Here is a 16,799-nt window from a genome sequence, read left to right on the forward strand (position 1 = left end):
ACGTAGATTCAGCCCGGAGGAGACATCCGATTCTAATTGAACCCAACGGGCAGGAGAGGGGCGCACAGATAGAGACAAAAGCATCGCCAACTGGGCCGCAACATAGTATTCATAGAGGAGGGGGGTAGATAGCCCTCCAGCCTTCTTTAATCTGTATAGAGTGGATTTAGCGAACCTGCTCCTTCGGCCCTGCCAAACAAACCTCTCAATAGCTCCCTGAAGGCTAGCAATATCTCTACGTTGAATCGGCAGTGAGATAGAACGGAAGAGGTACAGCAGTTTAGGCAATAAAGTCATCTTCACCGCATATATTCTCCCTAAAAATGATAAAGTGTAGGCGGACCAAGCGGAAAGATCCCGCTTCAGATTCTGGAGCAGTTGCGGATAGTTGGCCGCATACATTTGCTGGTGAGAAGGGGTGATGTTAATGCCCAGAGACCGCAAGGAGAGGGGCTGCCACTTGAAATCAAAATTAAGGGAGAGGAGCTTCACCGTATGGGAGGGAAGGCTAACATTCAAGGCCTCACATTTATCCGGATTCACTTTATAGCCGGAAAGCTTCCCGAACTGCCCCAGCAGATGATATAGATTGGGCAGAGATGTGAGCGGGGAAGTCAAGGAAAGCAGGACGTCATCCGCGAAGAGACTAAGTTTATATTCCTGGCCCCCCACAGTAAGACCTCTGATATTTGGGTGCTGACGAATGGCCTGAGCCAGGGTCTCAATAGCCATCGCAAACAGTAACGGTGATAGGGGGCAACCCTGACGGGTCCCGCCCTTAATGGCAAAGGACCTAGATCGGAACGTGCCGATATCTACCACTGCTGAGGGGAACGTATACAAAGCCTGTACGCCACATAAAAAGGCCCCAGAGAAGCCAAAAGCCCGCATAGTGGACCACAAATACCCCCAATCCACCCGGTCGAAGGCCTTTTCTGCATCCAGAGACAAGAGCATCATTGGCGTATCGGTCCTCCGACACGAGTGGACCAGGTTCAGAGAGCGCCTAATATTGTCCGGAGCCTCCCTCCCCGGAACGAAGCCTACCTGGTCAGGATGGACCAGAGCAGGCAGGACCCGATTTAAACGGAGTGCAAGCACCTTAGCGAACAGCTTCAAATCTATGTTAATGAGGGAGATGGGTCTATAGCTGGTGCAAAGCGAAGGGTCCTTACCTTCCTTGGGGATCATGACTATCTTGGCCCTCTGCATGTCTGGAGACGGGCTCGCCTCCCCCTTGAGGTATGTATTAAATAACGCGGTCATATGTGGGAGAAGGCAGGCAGCAAAAGATTTGTAATATTTAGCGGTGAAGCCGTCGGGACCAGGGGCCTTTGAGTTCTTAAAACATTTCAGGGCAGCTGAAACCTCGTCCACCGTAATGAGAGCATTAAGGTTAGCTAGAGCCGAAGGAGCAAGGGAAGGCAACTTGCAGTCGGAAAGAAATATTTGCAGGTCAGTTGGTAGTGATGCGGAGGAGGAAGTTTTCTTGCCGTCATATAAATGAGAATAGTAGTCCGCAAACCGATCCGCTATGGCTTCAGGGTCAGAGGTCAGGCAACCAGATCGTGTCTTTATATTGCGTATAGTCCGGGAGCGGATGAGGCTCTGTAGTCTCCTTGCCAGCATGGTATCCGGTTTGTTTGCTTTCTCGAAAAACCTTTGTCTGGTGCGAAGAAGCGCCTTGGTGGCATCTGTGGAAAGCAATAAATTCAGTTGGCCCCTGATGGAAACGATCTCCCGAAAAAGACGTGAGTCGCCTGAGCTTTTGTGTTCTGTCTGGAGTCTGGACAAAGTGGTCTCAAGGTCCTTAATCCGGGAAAGATGCTGCTTCCGTTTAGCCGAGTTCAAGGCCAGGAATTGTCCCCGCAGGACCGCCTTGTGCGCGTCCCAAGCGGTACCAAGGGTAACATCAGGAGTCAGATTCTCCGCAAAGTAAGTAGTGAGAGATTGCGTTATGGTTTCCCGAACCTCAGGATCAAGAAGCAGGGAGTCGTTTAGACGCCAGAAAGGTCGTAGGTTGGGAGGGAGAAGGTCCGTCAGCGATATCTCAACTATAGCGTGGTCGGACCACGATATCTCGTGGATCTTGGACTCGAGAAGCGAGGGAAGGAGGCATTGATTAAGGAAGAAATAGTCCAGCCTGGAGTACATTGTGTGAGGGTGTGAGAAAAACGAATAGTCCCGATCCGTGGGATGGAGGAGTCTCCAAGCGTCGAACAAACCAAGAGATTTAACAAACTTCTGCAAAGGCTTAAAGAGGGAGCCCGGGCAAGTCCGAGCCTTCGAAAGAGTCCTGTCCATGTAAGGATCCAAAACTGAATTAAAATCCCCTCCGATAATCAGACCACCCGGTGGAGTTGTGAGGAGCAGTTGTGCAAGCTCATCGAAGAACGTAGATGTCGGAGGGCTAGGTGCATATATGTTGACAATCGTGATCGGACGGTCGTTAAGTAGGCCATCCAAACGAAGATACCGGCCTTCCGAGTCGGAGAACGTCTGGAGGACACGAAAAGGAAGTCTCTTATGGATGAGAATGGACACACCATTATGCTTATCCGGAGCCGCGGAGTGAAAGTGCACAGGAAACCGTGGGTCCCAGAACTTGGGGACAGATCGCTGACGGAAGTGAGTCTCTTGAAGTAAAACTATATCAGCTTGGGAGCGAAGATAATGCCTTGTCGCCATGCGTCGTTTCTGCGGGGAGAGCAATCCCTTGACATTATGGGAGACTATCTTCAGCCCCAGCTGGTGGAGGGGGGACATTTGCCAGGAAGCCGAGCCCAGAGGCAGGGAGCGTGAGGAGAGAGAATAAAAAAAAAAAAAAAAAAAAAAAAAAAGGGGAGAGGAGAGAAGAAAAGAGGAAAGAATAGGAGAGGGAAAGAGAAAGAGCACCGGCGGGAAAGACCACCAGGGAGAGAACAATAATATTTCAGAGAATAGACTCAACGCAACCGAGTCTATTCAGAGAGGAACACAGGGGAACCTGGGTGAGGAGATGAGAAGAGCACTCCCCTGGCAAATAACAATAGGAACCTATTACATCTATAATAGACATATGCAACAAAACAAACCCGATCAGGGCTGTAGAGGACACCACCCCGTGTAGGGGACCATGGCCATAATACCCACATAATTGTCCCTTGCAAGCGAGGAGACCCACGAAGGGAGGGAGACATGTAATATAGATATAGCGCACGTGTATGAGTGTAGAGAGGAGAGAAAGAGAAAAGAAAGAAAAAAAACAAAAAAAACCAAAAAAAAACAAACATATACGTATATATATCCGTATATACGCGCATGTATCCCGGAACCCCTAGTCCCACTATAGGGGAATGTCCAGAAAGGGATATAGTATCTCATTGAGGACAGAACGGGGACAATATATAGGCAGCGGCATAATGAGACGCCTAAATGAGTATGCATGTGCCTAGGAGCCGTGAATCCCCCAAGGAGGAGCCGGGAGTAACATAGGCGGGGAGCCACAGAGGACATGTGGATTGTGCGCATACATACATACACATACACATACACACATACACATATACACATATATACATACACATACATACATACATACACACACACATATAAACCCACACATACTGCCCCAACGAGGAGCCGGGAGTAACATAGACAGGAAGCCACAGAAGACATGTAGAATACGTGTTTATAAAAAAAAATTAAAAAAAAAAATGTACATGTGTACCTGAGTAGCGGTCAAATGTGTATACATGGATGCGCTGCAAAGCCGCATGTCCCTCAGTCGGGGTGAGGCTCCGACAGGAAGGTAGTCCCCCAATAAGGAGCCTGTCACAACTTATACAGCTGTATGGTAGAATGAGCATAAACGCGTAGCCCCCCCGGACCCCAGCCACCACGGGCAGAGCGAAAGTAATATAGAATGTGTGATGAAGGGAAGCAAGAGCCCAAAGGGGTACCCCGCCGAGTGGGAAACAGTACACAGAGAGGAGCCACAGGGGCTCAAACAAAATAACATAGCTCATGATATCCAATATACAGGGGCACACAGCAAAGAGACATCTGAGCACACCAAAAACTATATACATGCGGAGGAACAGAGAAGGTAGGAGGAACCACACCCCCCCAAGAAAAACACTGACCCCACACAGACGGAGGCTGCTGACACGACCTACTCAGCGCATCGACTGGATAGAGAGAGAAAAAAAATAAAAATAAAAAATAGAAAATAATAGAAAAAAAACAAACAAAAAAAATAAAATAAAAAATAAACCACAAGTCTCAGAAAGGAAAAAACACGGCGCAAACACTTAGCTGTCCTCCCCGAAAGTGGGTCAGGGTACACGGTAAAGCAGTCGTATAAACCAGCACCATCTTAAGTCATGTCCTGAGGCCCCGCAGGGCTGTCGGCCCGGCAAGGTGACGGTTGGCGAGACTCCACGACCTGCTGGGCATGCCCATCCGGTCTAGGTGGCGAGGTCGTCTCGAGGTGCAGTCGGTCCAGGCCCGCAGGTGGCCGCAGTCCCAGGCGTCGTAGGAACGGTCCAGCATCAGCGAGCTCCCTCAGTTGGAGAAGCAGGCCGCCTCTCTGCACGAGGAGCTTGAAGGGGAAACCCCATCTGTAGGGTACCCCACGTTCCCGTAGAAAGTCCGTAAGAGGCTTCAGGGCCCGGCGTTTACGAAGGGTGGTAGGAGCGATATCCGCGTACCACACCGGGGTGATGCCATCCAGCTCCGGGGAAACGTTCCGAGTCGCACGGAGGATAGCCTCCTTTGTAGTAAAGTAGTGACATTTGATGACAATATCTCTGGGAGGTTCTCCATGTCCCGGCTTGGGGCGCAAGGCCCTATGAATCCGCTCGAGGCGCAGTTCTTCCTCCGGAACGTCGGGCAGGAGTTGCCGCAGGTAGCGGTGTATAAACGAGCGAGCATCCGTTAGGGTCTCCGGAACCCCCCGGACCCTCAGGTTGGAACGCCGGGATCGATTGTCCATGTCCTCTATGGCCTCCTGCAGATCAGCGCACGTGGCCTCTAGGCGAGCAATGGCGTCGTCACGATCTCGATGAGCAGAGGTAAGTTGGTCAACCGCGGCCTCCAGGTGAACTGTCCTGGAGGCCAGAGCAGTAAGATCAGCCGAGATAGCCGACAAACCCGCCTTAAGATCCGATTGCAGCTCCTGTTTCACCGAGAGCATGCAAGCCTTGAGATCCGCAATGTCGCTGCGTGTACTCGGCCCTGCCTCATCCGCGCCGACTAGGCCCTCACCCCGCGCAGCATCCTTTTTCTTGAAAAAGTCGGGCATCTCGGAGGTGACCCCTGGTTTTCCACCTCTACGGGTTGACATCTCGGTAGTAGACCACAGGGTAGGGAAAATAGCCGTATCAAGCTAATCAGAAGGGCTAAGAAAGCCGCTGTTGCCGGGTTAGAGCAGGAGCTCACTCAACGTGCGTCCATCTTCCTCAAGAACCAGGACACGCCCCATAGATTTATTTTTTTTTACCAATGACCTAAGCGAAACAAAGTTTTGGGGGGTTATCCATCTATGAGTGTGTGTGTTTTTTTTCTTTACTTTTTACTTTAGAAAAATATAAATAATGAACAAGTACTGTCAAACCACTGTTTGGCCTATTACTGTGCTTCAGGATATTCGCAGTACTTTATGAGAACGGAAGCTCAATTTCGTAGCATCATTCAATAGTGACTGGCTCTGCTACTTTTGTGGTTCTGCCTTCACCCACTCACAACTATGGCCGGTATTTTTTGAGAAAAAGTGGCAACCCCTAACTACAGCTTCTCCTACAGGTCTCCAACAGGTCATATAATGCATGTTAAACTACATCCACTTTGATATGCATTATTCATTGGTTGGGACAGAATGTGCCTTTTGCAGACTGGTATTTATTTAACATGCAAATATATTTTATCACAACCAACCATGTTTCCTATATGTAAAGCCACAGTAGGGTCCCCTACCTTTACACTGTAGTGTTGGGCGGTTGTTGATCAACCCCTGTGCAGCCATTTTACCTGGTCCTAGAGCAAGTCATGCTTGTTTAACAGTATGTGGATTGAATTCCACAGTTTGTCTTTAAAAGCATGAATGACTGACTGCATACATATTTTAGGGCCCCTGAAAACCTAGAGCCCATATGTCTATAAGTAAGCACTTTAAGTATTGTCATTTTAAAGATAATTTACCTGGTCTTTAACACATTCAGTGTGGGTAGGCAATAATGGTGTTTTTATTTTAATTTTAAGAGAAATTTTGGTTCTTATTAGGAATTGTCCCATTAATCCCAAATATCTGCTGCCTGCTGTTTATTTTTTTTTACCTTTTGGCCTCTTCACCTAACACTTCTATATGGCACTTTTGAATCATTTTTTCTGATGTGAAAGGTCCTATTAAAAATAAGGACTATTCAAGAGTATTAAGATCATTATTATTATCTTTTATTTTTATAGTGGAAACTATTTAAGCAGCGCTTCTTACAATACATGATTGCAATCCAGGTGCAACACAGCAACATTGCTCCCTATTTCATCACTTGCACCCCCCCCCATTCATTTTTCCTCCCAAAACATATGCCTCACTCATTACAGATTGTTCATCAGTAATATATGACATAATATTATGTCTTAATTTTTACGATTTAATATATTCCTGCTACTATATTATATTGCTATATGACGCGGCTGCACTTTTGTGGTAAATGAGTCTGTTGATTAAAGCAGCCACTGCCCACAGGTCCATTCAAAAGCCTCTTCTATCCCGTCCTGGTTTTAAAATGAGAAGGATTCCTCTTTGCAATCTGTTTGCCCTCTGCAGAGCACAGATGTTCACCTGCCTCACGGACTAGCTTGATCAACAAAACTCTTTTTTAATTAGCCTTGACTGTTCTGCCTATAAGCAACTCCTCTTGGTTGCGGAGATCCTGACATGTTTTGCAGGTTTATTGCCGCTGAAAGTGTAGGGGACAAAAACAAATGTCCCCTTTTATCCCTTGCCTCGGAATCAAATTTGCTTTGCCATGACCCATATACCCAAATCTGCCTTACTTTTTCATACTTTAATCCTATAATCAAAAGAACTAACAGACTCCAAAGTGTCAAATGGAGAATTTCAATTAGAAGCCAAGTTAATTTTCCGTGTAAGTTTGGCTAGGCACCTTATGCTTCAAAAATGATTAGCTACTATATGGTTTTAGTTTTATAGTATCCTAATGTGTATTACGACATAAACCACAACTTTTATGAACTTATCTCTGGAAAAAAGCCTTTAAAAATAAGACTCAAAACCTATTCTCAAAAAATACCAACATAGTTAAGGGTCAACGAGGATTGGGCCACAATAAGGTGGAGCCACAAAATGGTGGAGTCGCAAAAGTGGCTAAGACACTCAATGTTGCATGACTCTTCGAGATCGACCTTCAGGTTCAGGTGCTTGGAGCTCAGTTCTCCTAAAGTACTATCCCGATGCTCAGTAGTAGCCCAAGAATGCTTTGAACAACACTTATTAAATGTATTTCTTCTAAAGTCTAGAATAAAACACACACATAGATGGTTAACCTTGAATTAACTGTAGCTGCCTCTTCCTCTCCTCCAGTGCTCAGATATACTGTGCTTCCTGTAACTTGTATCCTGTAATTTCTGTGTTCCTGGTTACTGATTCAGACTTTGCTTTGGATTCTGTTGTTTTCTGGTACCTTGACTTGGCTTACTCCTGGACTCTGCTTATCTCTGGCTTCCTGACCTGACTTTCTGGATTATTTGTGGTACTTCGGATGTCCTGAACTTCACCTATAGAGACTCCTATCATTCTCAGTTCACTTGTGCCTGTGGCTACACATAGTAAGGTCTGTCTCATCTCCAGATGAGACAGACCTTACCCTAACACCCTGTCCATTTCCCACAGCTCCACTTCTTCTCTTGCTTTCTTTTTCTATCTTTTTTCCTTCAACTTCTCTTCGTTATCAGCACAGGCCTTCCAGAGTGCTTCCACATAAGGGACAATACTCTTTACACCACGTGGACAGCCTCTCCCCCATTCCTCCAATCCTCCCTTTTGAGGAAGTGCTCTGGGATGCTTGGTCAATGGAGCTGATACAAAGGAGAAGCAGATGAAGAATGAAAACAGAGTAACAAGAAGAGGAGGAGCTGTAGAAATGGACACAGTGTCAGGATACGGGCCAGCAGGTCAGGTAGGAGCCCAATTGATGGGGATATCTGGGGCTCCGTCTGTATTCCGAGATGCATATTCTCAAAGAGGTAGAAACATAAAATAGCAAATAAAATAAAGCCCCCAAAATAGAATTTACTACTGCAGCCATTGTAATATTAAGTCTCAAGCTCCCTGCTGGACTCACACATCTGATGCCCATTATCTCTGAGACATCCCCTTTTTTGAAAATGCAATGTATGTGTCAGGATCCAACAGCCATGTAAGAGATACTGTACAGATAAGAGCTTGGATATGGGTTAATAAATGTCAGTGGGGTTTATTCATTAAAAGGAGAGTTGGAAGGAGTCTTGCAGGGGAGATGTGGTTTTAACCCATTGACTTCAGTATGCATTATGAAGATCCACCTACAGTGAGCTTCTATTGCAGGTATGTAGGTATTGACTGCCCTGTTTAATGCATATTTAAATCAGTGTGATTTCTTTAAAGTGTCTTTGCTCAACAAGAGGGGGAAGTGTGGGACGGATAAGAGAAGATGGTTTTAGGTTAAAAAAATGGGCAGGGTTATAGCTGTAAGAGATAAAGATAAAGTAATGTACTTTCCCAAGGTAAACAACATTTGGCTAAAAAGAAACAATGCCCCCTGAACAGTGGTGGAACTACCGGGGTCGCAGGGGTCGCGACTGCGACCGGGCCCTGGAGTTCTGCCAGTCAGGGGCGCCCAAGGGGTGCCAAGCGGTCGTTTTCAGCAACCTCTCGGCGCCCTTCTGTCTCCTCTGTTCCCTGCCGCCGCCTGCCTGAGCGCTTCCCCGACTGCAGTGGTGCGAGCATGAGGCGTCTGTCTCGGGTGCCGGCAATTTACGCTGAGCACCGACACTTTACGCTGAGCGCCGGCACTTTACGCTCAGCAGTGAAGTCGTGCCCCCACCACAGGACTGCACGGTAAGTGACCTACAAAGGGGGGTAGGGAGAGGGTGGATAGTGAGAATGGAGGGGTGGGGAGAGGGTAGATAGTGAGAATGGGGGGGTAGGGAGAGGGTAGATAGTGAGAATGGGGGGGTAGGGAGAGGGTAGATAGTGAGAAGGGGGGTAGGTAGAGGGTAGATAGTGAGAAGGGGGTAGGGTAGATAGCCTAAGAAGGGTGAGGAGGGGGGGTAGATGGTGTGAGAAGGGGGTAGATGGTGTGAGAAGGGGGGGATTGGCTTGGGGGTGGGGGGCCCTTAACAGATTCTCGCACTGGGGCCCCGAGGCTTCTAGTTACGCCCCTGCCCCTGAATACAAATTTGGTACATACACAGGAAAAAGATGCATAATAAAACAAAACATGAATTTGTGAACTTGCTTGCATATGTGGTCTGGAGAGGGCTTGGCATGTTTCAGGAAAGCTTCAAAGGCTACATGATGGCTCCCCTAGCTTTGTAGATGGCTCCCTTCCTGTTCCCTTAAATATGTATCCTGGGAGTGGAACGTGGATTGTTACTGTAATTGCATATGAGTTAATAAAAAATCCAGAGTTGTAGAATTGTAGAATCCTACTGAGCAGCCAAAGTCTTGGTAATGCATTTGTGCATACAGTATAAATGGGGACCTTTTGTAATGTTGACTCGGGGCACCACCTGATCTTGATCTGCCCCTGTCTGTTCATCACATGTACATAAAGCAGGGATAGGGAATTATCTAAAAAAGACTTTTCCCATTTTTGTAGGCTTCCTGGAAAAAAAGGCAGAGCTAATTATTTCAATGATTTTTGAGTACCAGATAAGAAACCTAACTCGTTAAAGAAAAACCTGACTTATTTGCACTTGATATGTTATGCCTATGGATAACTACCGGCTTTCAACTAAGTTATAATGGCGTACCATAGAATGTGATTCATACCTTCTTTGGAAATTAGAGTGTTAACGTAAAATACACGCTAGAATTCTAAAATCTTTACCTACAGAATACTTGTATGTAATCTACTGTCGCGAGTTTAAGTGAAGAATTAACCAGTACAGCATTTAATTTATGTTAATTTGGCTTATCGATAACCCAAGCTTGACAAACACTGTGTTAAACACTGTGTTAATTACATGGAAGGCATAATGTCTGCCCCCATGGCACCACTGCTTATGAGTAATAATCAAAGATCAGCTTGTTAACTGGCCAACATTAGTTAATTCTCTAAGACAACACGAAATTGATTTGCCGTCAGATTTAGTTTTTTTGCCGAGAGGCACTACAAGTTTTAGATGAAGTAGGAGCAGCAAGAAATATCCCAAAAGGAATTTTACTTTCGTTCACTGAAACTTCAGTTTGTAGTTTCACTGTCTAAAGAAAAGATCATACATCAACATTAAAACTTTTAGCATAGCCTCCTATATCACAAAACTGTTTTAGTACACATTTCACTGCACGGATATTGGAACTAGTATTCTATAATCACAGGAGTTAGAAAATTAGACTTCTGGCTCACCTTTCTTGACTTGAATTGAAATTCTACTTAGCATGTGTAAGAACCATACTGGTGTATGCCCCTTGCTTTCAATAGAGACAGGTTAAATGACAAATGTCTAACTTTCTTACTTTAATAAATAAAGAATAACTACACCAACTTTCATGTAGTAAAAAGCACTGGAGTCCATGTAAAATGCACTCTACTATGAATATAACCTGTAGTGTGACATCACTTCCTGTCTACCAATATTTGTGCTTAAGAATACCGCAAGACGCCTGTTAGGTCTACAGTATACTTCCCAGCCATCCTGTTTCTTTGGTGAACAGTCCAGTGGAGCTGGCTGGGGAGGTCTTCTGATATGCCTGACTAGCCCACGTGATGTGAAATCCCACATGGCCACCTCATGACCATACCTGGGAAATTCTCGGCTCGGCTACTTGTAGTCGTCCCTTTCGGGATGCGGCCAGGACTGCGAACTGACGTCAGCTGGCGGTCTCACTGACGTTGGTGGGCGATCCCGCTAACGTTGGGGGAGTTCGGAGGATTCGGGTCTAGACCCGGAGAACCGGAGGAGCAGCGCTCACCCGGCAATCTCCGGGTCAAACCCGGAGAGTTCCCTGGTATGCTCATGACACATTGGAGCTGAGCACTAAAAGATCACTACAGAGGTAAGTTAGAAGTGTGGCCCCCCCTTGGCCTCCACCACTAACCACTAACATGGAAATACTTTTTTTTAACACTTCTATGCCCAGTCCCTAACAAAGGTGTCCAGATGTAGACATCTGAAATGTTGGGGGTATGCTAAAGAACAATAGCAGAAGGAAACAGAATCAAGGGCTGTAACACAAGTTTGACAGAACGTTGTGCCCCCAAACAAACAAGATGTAATATTTAATATATGTAAACAAAATAAGTAAATAGATAGTTGTTTCTCTTTTGTTTCCGTTGAGTTATCTCAAAATCTTACAAATCTTACAAGGTTTTATTGCAAAACAGACATTTCAGGAGAGATATGGTTACTTTTATTTAAAGCTCCACCAACCTACAAATGTAACCTAAGCTTAAAGAAAGGTATCAGACAATTCACCATGGAATGCAAAGAGTTATTGATATTATTATTAATTATTCAGCTTGTACAGTAGACTATTTTGTAAAACAAAATACTAGGACTGTAAAGCTATCTTGTTTTGCTAGCACTTCTTTGTCAGTAAAGTGGCTTTATTCGGGGATTATATTACTTCCTTGGTAAAATGAAAATGAGCAGTTCCTTGGGATTTATTCTTTTGATAGTTTTTTGGAGCTTCATGAAAAGATTTAGCATGAAATTAGAAAACTGCTGAAGAATTGCTGTTGAAAGCAAAAAAGGAAATTCTATGCTTCCTTCTTACAACTGAACAAGATACATTATGATCCAATGTAAAGCAGCAATGTGCTTCTCAATGAAACTACAAGTTCTCTTACCGTGAGAAAATAAGCAAATCACATATTTCTACTTTCATAATGTATTAATCAACAAGGGGGTCTCTCGTAAGCATAACTGTCAGTTAAAAACCTTTTCTCCATGAACTTTTCATTAGCTCTAAACCATGAAGCGTACAGTTTAGAAATATTAGCATATACCTTACATATTTGTGTGATGCACCTATCCTTATGGAGGCACGTGCAACCACACAAGTCACATACCTCTAAGGTGGGCCCTGGGACTTTAAATGCAAAGGCCCCTCTGCTGTAACCCACTTTTTGACCTCTTTAAATAATGAAGACGTTAACCTAAGAAAGGCAAAGAATGATGATTACATGAATAAGCTTATTATGCATAATAGAAACCAACATCGCCATATGACACCAACTGGTGACCAGCTGTAATAAGTTACATAACCGAATAAACAAGTGTGGGGTAATAAATTCATAATGGTATCTACCACTCAAAATTGTTCAGGAGTATAGAGCCTATTGAGTGTATTTTCATTTTTTAAGTATGTACCTTACAAGTATTTTATACAAACATACTAGTTTTGCTGGCTTTTAAAAGTTCCCTATAGATACCATTAACAAATAAAATTACATAAAAGAGTACTTAAACCTAGATGGGGAAAAATGAATAAAATAGATGCACTTAAATAGACAACTGTAATTTTTTTGACCCAAATATAGAATAAAATAATACAGATGTAAAATAGATCGGTTCACCACTGATTTCTAATTCACTCATACTTCTCAGTCCTTCTTACAAAAGGATCATTCTTTGAGCCTATAATATATTTGAACTGTGTAGAACCGATTTTGCACTCAGTTCAACACATTTGTAATTGTCCGGGGATCTGTCAACATCCTGCGCTTCTTGTGAAAGTGATGTGACTTTATATAAACAGCAGTGTATCAGAGATTGCACTTTTAATTCTATTCTGGAAATCTGGGAAGTGAGTATAAACGGGAGTGACAGCAAGCCAATAACTGGCTAGAGTCATGTAGTTTAAAATAGCTTTGCTTCGTGCAATAAAAGTACTAGAATCAAAAAGAAGGATGACGCTTCCCCCCAAGGCAGTGGAGACTCCAGCTTGGATGCATCTGCAGTGATGTTTTATTGATTATGTTCCGGCCTTAAGGCACTATCGCTAAGACCCCTAGAAAATTCTTGCTTTCCTTCGTTACCACTGGAAGCAATTAAGCGACTAGACTACAGTTTTAACTTGGCAAGATCCGTTGTGAACTCTTATGCTGAGGGTGCCTTGGACTGGTTTGAAAGGAAACAGCTGCATTACCATGGCTGGCACTGCATGTTTGCGCCAAAAGTCACAGAAAACAATATCCAGACATCACTTAAAAAAAGAAAATGTACAGGTGTTTCACTGCAGGGCATTGGCATAGCCCATTGCCTGATCTGATACATGCATTAAACACTCTGCCACACAGTCGATTTCTGGATTCATACATGTATAGTATTGTAGTTCACAAATTGTCTGAGAAAGTTTATTGGGCTTTCTCTGGGCAGACAATTAACAAGCATTGTCTTTCTTTGTCCTTATATCAGCAATGTCAATGTTCAGATCATTTTCTATGTGAAGCTAAATCCAATGCAAAAACATTAACTCACACAATCAGAATAATTTCACGTATCTCAGTATTTATCTGTCAGGTCATTTGTGGGCCTATAAAGCAACATTGTATTTCCTGGATGTATAACCTAGTGTTTAGTTCCACCCACTTGAGTTTACCACAGAGAAAATTTCACGTATATAATGGACAGTAGGAACTAAAAAGACAGGGGCAATTACCCCCTAATGTAAGTAATTTAACATTCATTCTTTATCTGAAAAAAAAGTACTTACTATTAGAAGGAGGTGCAGCTCCAGAGCTGCAAAGCAAAACCCCTCTGTTGCCTCTCCAGCTGCAGCTGGCTAATCCCAGCCGCATGCTACGGCATCAGTCGTCCGCCGGCTTTAAAGTGCCTGACCTGGTGATCACCGGTCCAGCTCTGCTCCCACACCTTCCCATGAAGTAGTATTGGAAATGGCCTAGTATATGATAAGTTTCTTTTAAGTAAATAAATATATATTCTTAGATATCAACAATATCTGTGTATAAGGAAATTCAGATGTTCACTAACACTTTTTAGAGCAGCTTACTGTACGTTTGTGTTGGTCCTGGACCCTTTGGTCACCGTTATTGCTTTCTCTCAAACAGTGGCTCGGATAAGATAAGAGATGAACCAGCAATTGAAAGGTAATATTTGTAATTCAATATAAAAAATAAAAGTTTGTGTCCGCAGTCCCGCATAACCGTTAATATTCTGGCTAAAATTTAAAGATTCAATCCCATCCTCAATTCACAATGCATTTCACCTCTGTGGGTCTTCATCAAGGTGTATGGTATCAAGGTTTATGGTTCTTCTTTTCCTTGTTCCAGTATAGTCAAATGGGAGTGTCATCATATCCTGTTCATGTCATCCTTTGGTCTTGGCCCGGCTTCTCCTCCAGCTGAGGCATGCTTCCCATCCCTCATATACAGAAATATAGAAATCTTGCCTACGTTCCAGACGTTTCAAAAAGAATAGGTATTTAAATCAAACATTATTCGTCCTCTGAGAAGAGGACGAGTAAAGAAGAGGGAGGAAAAGTAGAGGAAGTGGTGGTTAGAGAAGCTAGGGTTACTCAGCCGGCACAAACTTTACTCCTAACGCAGTGCTGCTCATGGGAGGTGAGCCATGAGTGAGCGGTGATCCAGCCAAAAGATGGTCAATTACCTTCCTTTTTTACCCGGTGTACAATAAGAACTGTCTGACTTAATACTGTTATAATATGATGATATGATGAAATAGTGATACAAAATTATCTAAAAAACATATCTGAAGTCATATCTGAAAGGCTTGATAAAGGGCTGTCTAGATTTAACCCCACCCAGACAAACCAGGTTTATAAACTTGCATTAAATTCATAATGTCGCCTACTGTTACAGAACCATGATTGGCTCATTACATTATACAATTACATAAATTATTACATTAAAATATGCTAAAGAAAAGATTCATATGTTCTTTATGTTACCAATTAATATTGACAGTAATAGACCTGGTCTTCTCAAATGTCAATTGGGTTGATCCACTGGTGCTTCCAGATGTTTCTGGCAGATAAAGACACTTAGAATGCACATTGTAAGGGGTCATTAGATGCTCTTACCACAAACACTGCAACCTAGTGTCTAGTATGCCAAATAATGTGGTCAACAAATACAACCCAATCATTTCTAACAGTAACATTATCTCTTTATCAGAGTATATGGTGATTCTTTTATCTGAAATACTTTACTGAAAAGAGAAAGGAAAAAATTGCTGACCATTTGTGCTCATGTTCCCCTCCCTGCCAAAATCAATCAGCATCAAACGCATTAATGGGGACCACAGAAAGTGTTTAAAAGCTCCATTTACCAGTTGGCTGACTCCATTACACACTTTAATATCCAGGTGTCATAGAAGAAAACCCCCTCTGTAAGTGTCTGTCTTAATGAAAGTCTTGAATTAGCTGGGTGCTTGTTTCAACCCCCCTCCTAATTACTTGGGCTCCATGAAAGATTATGAACTGCATTGTTCAATTACAGCTCCTTGTATCCTTAAACCCTGGTAACAACTTCCCTGTCGGATTGTTCTGCAATTCAGTCACTTGCCTTTCTAAATCAGTAGTGTAACTCATATAATATATCATTCCTGCAGCCTTAATAAATTCTGCACTAATATCACTTGACAATGTCTTTAAATACCAAAAGGCTATGCTTGGCGTAAAGGCAATTCAAAAATAAAACTTTTAAAAGCATTGTGTTTTTAACTACAATTTTAACCTGATTGAACACTGCTGTTTCAATCACATGTATTGATATAAAAAGTAACAAAAAAACCAACAAAATAATGGGTTAATTTAGAAGGGCACTTCACAAACACTTACACATCTATGCTCACACACACACTTATTCATACACATCCATGCTCACACTTACACAGCCTTGCTCACACACCAACATTTATACATGCTCTGACACACTTACACATTCATGCTCACATGCACACATCCATATATTGATATTCACCTGCCTTAGTCTCTCCCTCCTTCTGTCACTCACCTCAGCTGAACCTTGATCCAGCCATGTTCCTGCCTCCCTCTTTGCACTTCAGCAAAGGGGCAGAGCTTACGGGCACTCCCCCGATTGAAGAAGAGAGATGCAGAAGCGCTTCTCCCTCTCCACAAATCTATTGGCAAAAAAGCAAGCAAATGTACCTTCCCTGTCAAAGTGCTGCCTGGGTCCCATGGACCCACAGGGACCCATGTTAGAGTCGGCCCTGGCCACATCAGGTTCACAAACTAGTTTATTTTCGTAACAGCCAGCACAGGCTTACAAGTATGTGGAATGGTAGGATTGGTAGGAGAAACATCATCGCCTTTTCTTACAAACCAGCTGAAGGTTCACATTTTCTTCTCAGGAGATCAAACAGCAAATGAGAAAAACCTAGGCCTATAATATGATGGCTCATAATTGGTCAGCTTGGCACTCGTATGTAAATGTACATTTCAGCATTGTTATTAGCCTTCTCTTTGGTTTGTTCCAAAACACATTGGTGATTTATTTGTTTTACTATAATTATTTAATATTGTTTTATTTGATTTTAAGGAATAATCTATGCCATGTGATAACACACAACTATCTGTAGTAGTTTTA

This window comes from Sceloporus occidentalis, unplaced genomic scaffold (assembly GCF_023333645.1).
Source record: "Sceloporus occidentalis isolate IW3139 unplaced genomic scaffold, rSceOcc1.0.p SCAF_133, whole genome shotgun sequence".
NCBI lineage: Eukaryota > Metazoa > Chordata > Lepidosauria > Squamata > Phrynosomatidae > Sceloporus > Sceloporus occidentalis.